At 43.7% G+C, this 9,660-nt stretch overlaps 1 non-coding gene across 1 annotated transcript; it reads right to left on the minus strand.

The window, feature by feature from the left end:
• Positions 1-20: 20 nt before the first annotated feature.
• On the minus strand, positions 21-103 carry TRNAS-AGA (transfer RNA serine (anticodon AGA)). Its single transcript has one exon. It is a non-coding gene; the product is annotated as a tRNA-Ser (tRNA).
• Between the last annotated feature and the right edge of the window lie 9,557 nt (positions 104-9,660).

Genomic DNA, 9,660 nt, shown 5'->3' on the forward strand with positions numbered 1-9,660 from the left:
TACATGCATGAAAAGCAGTACGTAGCTGGCAGGATTTAAACCTGCGTGGGGGATCCCCAATGGATTTCTAGTCCATCGCCTTAACCACTCAGCCACAACTAACTGACCTCTATTGGATGGTGCTACTTGGAAATCAAAACATTTTTCCTGTTGGCAGAAATATCTGATGCATTTTATTTTCATTTGCTTCAATATTAATATATAAACTTTGTGAAATATAATAGCTAGAAATATATTAGAAATCAGAACCTTTAATATCACACCATGCCAACACCAGTGCTCATGAACCGTATTGTACATTTTATAGACATTTTATCAAATAATAATCATTTAAAATATATTAGGTTTTTCATTGATTTATTCCTTAATCAACTTTGGAATTATAACAACTGACACTGCACAATTAATAGTTTGTTGATTACCAGACATTATTTCTTACCTTTCATTACATCTCTACAGCTGTAAATCCAGATAGAAAGAATCTGCATGCACTAGTTGCCACTGTGAAACATTTATACAAGGTCACAAGCATGTACATAGAATTCTGGAAGACACTGTCTGAGATTATATGGTTTAAAAAGAAGTCCATTGTAAAACAGGATATATATGAAGGTGAGCTAAGCTGAGATTGATAACTCAATTCTTAAACATAACATGCTTTGATTCTCTTCATCTTGAATGCATATAGTTTTTAAACCAGATTGAAAAGCAAACACAACTGACAGGATATGAACCTGCACAAATATTGGAAAGCTGCTCAATCAGATGTAATATCAGTCAGGTGCTAAAAGGGAGGGGTAATTCTGTGTAAAAAAAAACCAAAAAAAAACAATTTGTGTTCCCTAGTGCACACTGAGTGAGTAATAATACTACATAATAAATCAGATAATACGGAGATCTTAGTTGCGTATATCTGCAGATATAGGGTTAAGCCCCCAGGCCGATTGACAAGGCTTCTCCGTCACTGGGGGTCCCTAATACTAGGTATGGGTCCGGGGTGCAGGACCCCATCGTGCCGGCACAGGTCGGCTACCCCAGGTCAGCACACAGGTGAAAATTAATGAGGGTTAATAAGAAGCACAGAAGTGCTATATAAGTGAAGTGTGATTAAAATACAAAAATATATACAAAGTGAAAAGGAAAATCATGAGTGTTAATAAAATGTTAGGGTGTGCCGACCTGAAGCCGCCTAGCCATACCGACACAGGGGCCACTGCAGCCCACACCCACCCCATAAATAATTACATATATGTCTGGGTCTAAATGCCCAGTGTAAGGCCACATAATAATGACTCCTACAGCATCTGAGAGCCAGCTTACCTGGAGACACCCCTGGCTTCCCCAATGGCACTCTGGAGTCAGCAATCCCTCCTAATGCTGACCCATCCATGCCTCTCTAAATACAATGCACAAATATTGGAAAGCTGCTCAATCAGATGTAATATCAGTCAGGTGCTAAAAGGGAGGGGTAATTCTGTGTAAAAAAAAAAAAATTGTGTTCCCTAATGCACACTGAGTGAGTAATAATACTACATAATTAATCAGATAATACGGAGATCTTAGTTGCGTATATCTGCAGATATAGGGTTAAGCCCCCAGGCCGATCGACAAGGCTTCTCCGTCACTGGGGGTCCCTAATACTAGGTATGGGTCCGGGGTGCAGGACCCCATCATGCCGGCACAGGTCGGTTACCCCAGGTCAGCACACAGGTGAAAATTAATGAGTGTTAATAAGAAGCACAGAAGTGCTATATAAGTGAAGTGTGATTAAAATACAAAAATATATACAAAGTGATAAGGAAAATCATGAGTGTTAATAAAGTGTTAGGGTGTGCCGACCTGAAGCCGCCTAGCCATACCGACACAGGGGCCACCACACCCCACAAATAATTACATATATGTCTGGGTTTAAATGCCCAGTGTAAGGCCACATAATAATGGCTCCTACAGCATCTGAGAGCCAGCTTACCTGGAGACACCCCTGGCTTCCCCAATGGCACTCTGGAGTCAACAATCCCTCCTAATGCTGACCCATCCATGCCTCTCTAAATACAATGCACAAATATTGGAAAGCTGCTCAATCAGATGTAATATCAGTCAGGTGCTAAAAGGGAGGGGTAATTCTGTGTAAAAAAAAAACAATTTGTGTTCCCTAATGCACACTGAGTGAGTTATAATACTACATAATAAATCAGATAATACGGAGATCTTAGTTGCGTATATCTGCAGATATAGGGTTAAGCCCCCAGGCCGACCGACAAGGCTTCTCCGTCACTGGGGGTCCCTAATACTAGGTATGGGTCCGTGGTGCAGGACCCCATCATGCCGGCACAGGTCGGCTACCCCAGGTCAGCACACAGGTGAAAATTAATGAGGGTTAATAAGAAGCACAGAAGTGCTATATAAGTGAAGTGTGATTAAAATACAAAAATATATACAAAGTGATAAGGAAAATCATGAGTATTAATAAAGTGTTAGAGTGTGCCGACCTGAAGCCGCCTAGCCATACCGACACAGGGGCCACCGCACCCCACACCACCCCATAAATAATTACATATATGTCTGGGTCTAAATGCCCAGTGTAAGGCCACATAATAATGGCTCCTACAGCATCTGAGAGCCAGCTTACCTGGAGACACCCCTGGCTCCCCCAATGGCACTCTGGAGTCAGCAATCCCTCCTAATGCTGACCCATCCATGCCTCTCTAAATACAATGCACAAATATTGGAAAGCTGCTCAATCAGATGTAATATCAGTCAGGTGCTAAAAGGGAGGGGTAATTCTGTGTAAAAAAAAAACAATTTGTGTTCCCTAATGCACACTGAGTGAGTTATAATACTACATAATAAATCAGATAATACGGAGATCTTAGTTGCGTATATCTGCAGATATAGGGTTAAGCCCCCAGGCCGACCGACAAGGCTTCTCCGTCACTGGGGGTCCCTAATACTAGGTATGGGTCCGTGGTGCAGGACCCCATCATGCCGGCACAGGTCGGCTACCCCAGGTCAGCACACAGGTGAAAATTAATGAGGGTTAATAAGAAGCACAGAAGTGCTATATAAGTGAAGTGTGATTAAAATACAAAAATATATACAAAGTGATAAGGAAAATCATGAGTGTTAATAAAGTGTTAGGGTGTGCCGACCTGAAGCCGCCTAGCCATACCGACACAGGGGCCACCGCAGCCCACACCCACCCCATAAATAATTACATATATGTCTTGGTTTAAATGCCCAGTGTAAGGCCACATAATAATGGCTCCTACAGCATCTGAGAGCCAGCTTACCTGGAGACACCCCTGGCTTCCCCAATGGCACTCTGGAGTCAGCAATCCCTCCAAATGCTGACCCATCCATGCCTCTCTAAATATAATGCACAAATATTGGAAAGCTGCTCAATCAGATGTAATATCAGTCAGGTGCTAAAAGGGAGGGGTAATTCTGTGTAAAAAAAAAAATTGTGTTCCCTAATGCACACTGAGTGAGTAATAATACTACATAATTAATCAGATAATACAGAGATCTTAGTTGCGTATATCTGCAGATATAGGGTTACGCCCCCAGGCCGATCAACAAGGCTTCTCCGTCACTGGGGGTCCCTAATACTAGGTATGGGTCCGGGGTGCAGGACCCCATCATGCCGGCACAGGTCGGCTACCCCAGGTCAGCACACAGGTGAAAATTAATGAGGGTTAATAAGAAGCACAGAAGTGCTATATAAGTGAAGTGTGATTAAAATACAAAAATATATACAAAGTGATAAGGAAAATCATGAGTGTTAATAAAGTGTTAGGGTGTGCCGACCTGAAGCCGCCTAGCCATACCGACACAGGGGCCACCGCAGCCCACACCCACCCCATAAATAATTACATATATGTCTGGGTTTAAATGCCCAGTGTAAGGCCACATAATAATGGCTCCTACAGCATCTGAGAGCCAGCTTACCTGGAGACACCCCTGGCTTCCCCAATGGCACTCTGGAGTCAACAATCCCTCCTAATGCTGACCCATCCATGCCTCTCTAAATACAATGCACAAATATTGGAAAGCTGCTCAATCAGATGTAATATCAGTCAGGTTCTAAAAAGGAGGGGTAATTCTGTGTAAAAAAAACAATTTGTGTTCCCTAATGCACACTGAGTGAGTAATAATACTACATAATAAATCAGATAATACGGAGATCTTAGTTGCGTATATCTGCAGATATAGGGTTAAGCCCCCAGGCCGATCGACAAGGCTTCTCCGTCACTGGGGTCCCTAATACTAGGTATGGGTCCGGGGTGCAGGACCCCATCATGCCGGCACAGGTCGGCTACCCCAGGTCAGCACACAGGTGAAAATTAATGAGGGTTAATAAGAAGCACAGAAGTGCTATATAAGTGAAGTGTGATTAAAATACAAAAATATATACAAAGTGATAAGGAAAATCATGAGTGTTAATAAAGTGTTAGGGTGTGCCGACCTGAAGCCGCCTAGCCATACCGACACAGGGGCCACCGCAGCCCACACCCACCCCATAAATAATTACATATATGTCTGGGTTTAAATGCCCAGTGTAAGGCCACATAATAATGGCTCCTACAGCATCTGAGAGCCAGCTTACCTGGAGACACCCCTGGCTTCCCCAATGGCACTCTGGAGTCAGCAATCCCTCCTAATGCTGACCCATCCATGCCTCTCTAAATACAATGCACAAATATTGGAAAGCTGCTCAATCAGATGTAATATCAGTCAGGTGCTAAAAGGGAGGGGTAATTCTGTGTAAAAAAAACAATTTGTGTTCCCTAATGCACACTGAGTGAGTAATAATACTACATAATAAATCATATAATACGGAGATCTTAGTTGCGTATATCTGCAGATATAGGGTTAAGCCCCCAGGCCGACCAACAAGGCTTCTCCGTCACTGGGGGTCCCTAATACTAGGTATGGGTCCGTGGTGCAGGACCCCATCATGCCGGCACAGGTCGGCTACCCCAGGTCAGCACACAGGTGAAAATTAATGAGGGTTAATAAGAAGCACAGAAGTGCTATATAAGTGAAGTGTGATTAAAATACAAAAATATATACAAAGTGATAAGGAAAATCATGAGTGTTAATAAAGTGTTAGAGTGTGCCGACCTGAAGCCGCCTAGCCATACCGACACAGGGGCCACCGCACCCCACACCACCCCATAAATAATTACATATATGTCTGGGTCTAAATGCCCAGTGTAATGCCACATAATAATGGCTCCTACAGCATCTGAGAGCCAGCTTACCTGGAGACACCCCTGGCTCCCCCAATGGCACTCTGGAGTCAGCAATCCCTCCTAATGCTGACCCATCCATGCCTCTCTAAATACAATGCACAAATATTGGAAAGCTGCTCAATCAGATGTAATATCAGTCAGGTGCTAAAAGGGAGGGGTAATTCTGTGTAAAAAAAAAACAATTTGTGTTCCCTAATGCACACTGAGTGAGTAATAATACTACATAATAAATCAGATAATACGGAGATCTTAGTTGCGTATATCTGCAGATATAGGGTTAAGCCCCCAGGCCGATCGACAAGGCTTCTTTGTCACTGGGGTCCCTAATACTAGGTATGGGTCCGGGGTGCAGGACCCCATCATGCCGGCACAGGTCGGCTACCCCAGGTCAGCACACAGGTGAAAATTAATGAAAATTAATGAGGGTTAATAAGAAGCACAGAAGTGCTATATAAGTGAAGTGTGATTAAAATACAAAAATATATACATAGTGATAAGGAAAATCATGAGTGTTAATAAAGTGTTAGGGTGTGCCGACCTGAAGCCGCCTAGCCATACCGACACTGGAGCCACCGCAGCCCACACCCACCCCATAAATAATTACATATATGTCTGGGTTTAAATGCCCAGTGTAAGGCCACATAATAATGGCTCCTACAGCATCTGAGAGCCAGCTTACCTGGAGACACCCCTGGCTTCCCCAATGGCACTCTGGAGTCAGCAATCCCTCCTAATGCTGACCCATCCATGCCTCTCTAAATACAATGCACAAATATTGGAAAGCTGCTCAATCAGATGTAATATCAGTCAGGTGCTAAAAGGGAGGGGTAATTCTGTGTAAAAAATAACAATTTGTATTCCCTAATGCACACTGAGTGAGTAATAATACTACATAATAAATCAGATAATACGGAGATCTTAGTTGCGTATATCTGCAGATATAGGGTTAAGCCCCCAGGCAGATCGACAAGGCTTCTCCGTCACTGGCATCCCTAATACTAGGTATGGGTTCGAGGTGCAGGACTCTATCATGCCGGCACAGGTCGGCTACCCCAGGTCAGCACACAGGTGAAAATTAATGAGGGTTAATAAGAAGCACAGAAGTGCTATATAAGTGAAGTGTGATTAAAATACAAAAATATATACAAAGTGATAAGGAAAATCATGAGTGTTAATAAAGTGTTAGGGTGTGCCGACCTGAAGCCGCCTAGCCATACCGACACAGCGGCCACCGCACCCCACACCCACCCCATAAATAATTACATATATGTCTGGGTCTAAATGCCCAGTGTAAGGCCACATAATAATGGCTCCTACAGCATCTGAGAGCCAGCTTACCTGGAGACACCCCTGGCTTCCCCAATGGCACTCTGGAGTCAGCAATCCCTCCTAATGCTGACCCATCCATGCCTCTCTAAATACAATGCACAAATATTGGAAAGCTGCTCAATCAGATGTAATATCAGTCAGGTGCTAAAAGGGAGGGGTAATTCTGTGTAAAAAAAAACAATTTGTGTTCCCTAATGCATACTGAGTTAGTAATAATAATACATAATAAATCAGATAATACGGAGATCTTAGTTGCGTATATCTGCAGATATAGGGTTAAGCCCCCAGGCCGATCGACAAGGCTTCTCCATCACGGGGGTTCCCTAATACTAGGTATGGGTCCGGGGTGCAAGGACCCCATCATGCCGGCACAGGTCGGCTACCCCAGGTCAGCACACAGGTGAAAATTAATGAGGGTTAATAAGAAGCACAGAAGTGCTATATAAGTGAAGTGTGATTAAAAGACAAAAATATATACAAAGTGATAAGGAAAATCATGAGTGTTAATAAAGTGTTAGGGTGTGCCGACCTGAAGCCGCCTAGCCATACCGACACAGGGGCCTCCGCACCACACACCCACCCCATAAATAATTACATATATGTCTGGGTCTAAATGCCCAGTGTAAGGCCACATAATAATGGCTCCTACAGCATCTGAGAGCCAGCTTACTTGGAGACACCCCTGGCTTCCCCAATGGCACTCTGGAGTCAGCAATCCCTCCTAATGATGACCCATCCATGCCTCTCTAAATACAATGCACAAATATTGGAAAGCTGCTCAATCACATGTAATATCAGTCAGGTGCTAAAAGGGAGGGGTAATTCTGTGTAAAAAAAAACAATTTGTGTTCCCTAATGCATACTGAGTTAGTAATAATAATACATAATAAATCAGATAATACGGAGATCTTAGTTGCGTATATCTGCAGATATAGGGTTAAGTCCCCAGGCCGATCGACAAGGCTTCTCCGTCACGGGGGTTCCCTAATACTAGGTATGGGTCCTGGGTGCAAGGACCCCATCATGCCGGCACAGGTCGGCTACCCCAGGTCAGCACACAGGTGAAAATTAATGAGGGTTAATAAGAAGCACAGAAGTGCTATATAAGTGAAGTGTGATTAAAAGACAAAAATATATACAAAGTGATAAGGAAAATCATGAGTGTTAATAAAGTGTTAGGGTGTGCCGACCTGAAGCCGCCTAGCCATACCGACACAGGGGCCACCGCATCCTACACCCACCCCATAAATAGTTACATATATGTCTGGGTCTAAATGCCCAGTGTAAGTCCACATAATAATGGCTCCTACAGCATCTGAGAGCCAGCTTACCTGGAGACACCCCTGGCTTCCCCAATGGCACTCTGGAGTCAGCAATCCCTCCTAATGCTGACCCATCCATGCCTCTCTAAATACAATGCACAAATATTGGAAAGCTACTCAATCAGATGTAATATCAGTCAGGTGCTAAAAGGGAGGGGTAATTCTGTGTAAAAAAAAAAAAACAATTTGTGTTCCCTAATGCACACTGAGTGAGTAATAATACTACATAATAAATCAGATAATACGGAGATCTTAGTTGCGTATATCTGCAGATATAGGGTTAAGCCCCCAGGCCGATCGACAAGGCTTCTCCGTCACTGGGGGTCCCTAATACTAGGTATGGGTTCGAGGTGCAGGACTCTATCATGCCGGCACAGGTCGGCTACCCCAGGTCAGCACACAGGTGAAAATTAATGAGGGTTAATAAGAAGCACAGAAGTGCTATATAAGTGAAGTGTGATTAAAATACAAAAATATATACAAAGTGATAAGGAAAATCATGAGTGTTAATAAAGTGTTAGGGTGTGCCGACCTGAAGCCGCCTAGCCATACCGACACAGGGGCCACCGCACCCCACACCCACCCCATAAATAATTACATATATGTCTGGGTCTAAATGCCCAGTGTAAGGCCACATAATAATGGCTCCTACAGCATCTGAGAGCCAGCTTACCCGGAGACACCCCTGGCTTCCCCAATGGCACTCTGGAGTCAGCAATCCCTCCTAATGCTGACCCATCCATGCCTCTCTAAATACAATGCACAAATATTGGAAAGCTGCTCAATCAGATGTAATATCAGTCAGGTGCTAAAAGGGAGGGGTAATTCTGTGTAAAAAAAAACAATTTGTGTTCCCTATTGCACACTGAGTTAGTAATAATAATACATAATAAATCAGATAATACGGAGATCTTAGTTGCGTATATCTGCAGATATAGGGTTAAGCCCCCAGGCCGATCGACAAGGCTTCTCCATCACGGGGGTTCCCTAATACTATTTATGGGTCCGGGGTGCAAGGACCCCATCATGCCGGCACAGGTCGGCTACCCCAGGTCAGCACACAGGTGAAAATTAATGAGGGTTAATAAGAAGCACAGAAGTGCTATATAAGTGAAGTGTGATTAAAAGACAAAAATATATACAAAGTGATAAGGAAAATCATGAGTGTTAATAAAGTGTTAGGGTGTGCCGACCTGAAGCCGCCTAGCCATACCGACACAGGGGCCTCCGCACCACACACCCACCCCATAAATAATTACATATATGTCTGGGTCTAAATGCCCAGTGTAAGGCCACATAATAATGGCTCCTACAGCATCTGAGAGCCAGCTTACTTGGAGACACCCCTGGCTTCCCCAATGGCACTCTGGAGTCAGCAATCCCTCCTAATGATGACCCATCCATGCCTCTCTAAATACAATGCACAAATATTGGAAAGCTGCTCAATCAGATGTAATATCAGTCAGGTGCTAAAAGGGAGGGGTAATTCTGTGTAAAAAAAAACAATTTGTGTTCCCTAATGCATACTGAGTTAGTAATAATAATACATAATAAATCAGATAATACAGAGATCTTAGTTGCGTATATCTGCAGATATAGGGTTAAGCCCCCAGGCCGATCGACAAGGCTTCTCCGTCACGGGGGTTCCCTAATACTAGGTATGGGTCCGGGGTGCAAGGACCCCATCATGCCGGCACAGGTCGGCTACCCCAGGTCAGCACACAGGTGAAAATTAATGAGGGTTAATAAGAAGC

Source organism: Pseudophryne corroboree, chromosome 11, assembly GCF_028390025.1.
Source record: "Pseudophryne corroboree isolate aPseCor3 chromosome 11, aPseCor3.hap2, whole genome shotgun sequence".
Classification (NCBI taxonomy): domain Eukaryota; kingdom Metazoa; phylum Chordata; class Amphibia; order Anura; family Myobatrachidae; genus Pseudophryne; species Pseudophryne corroboree.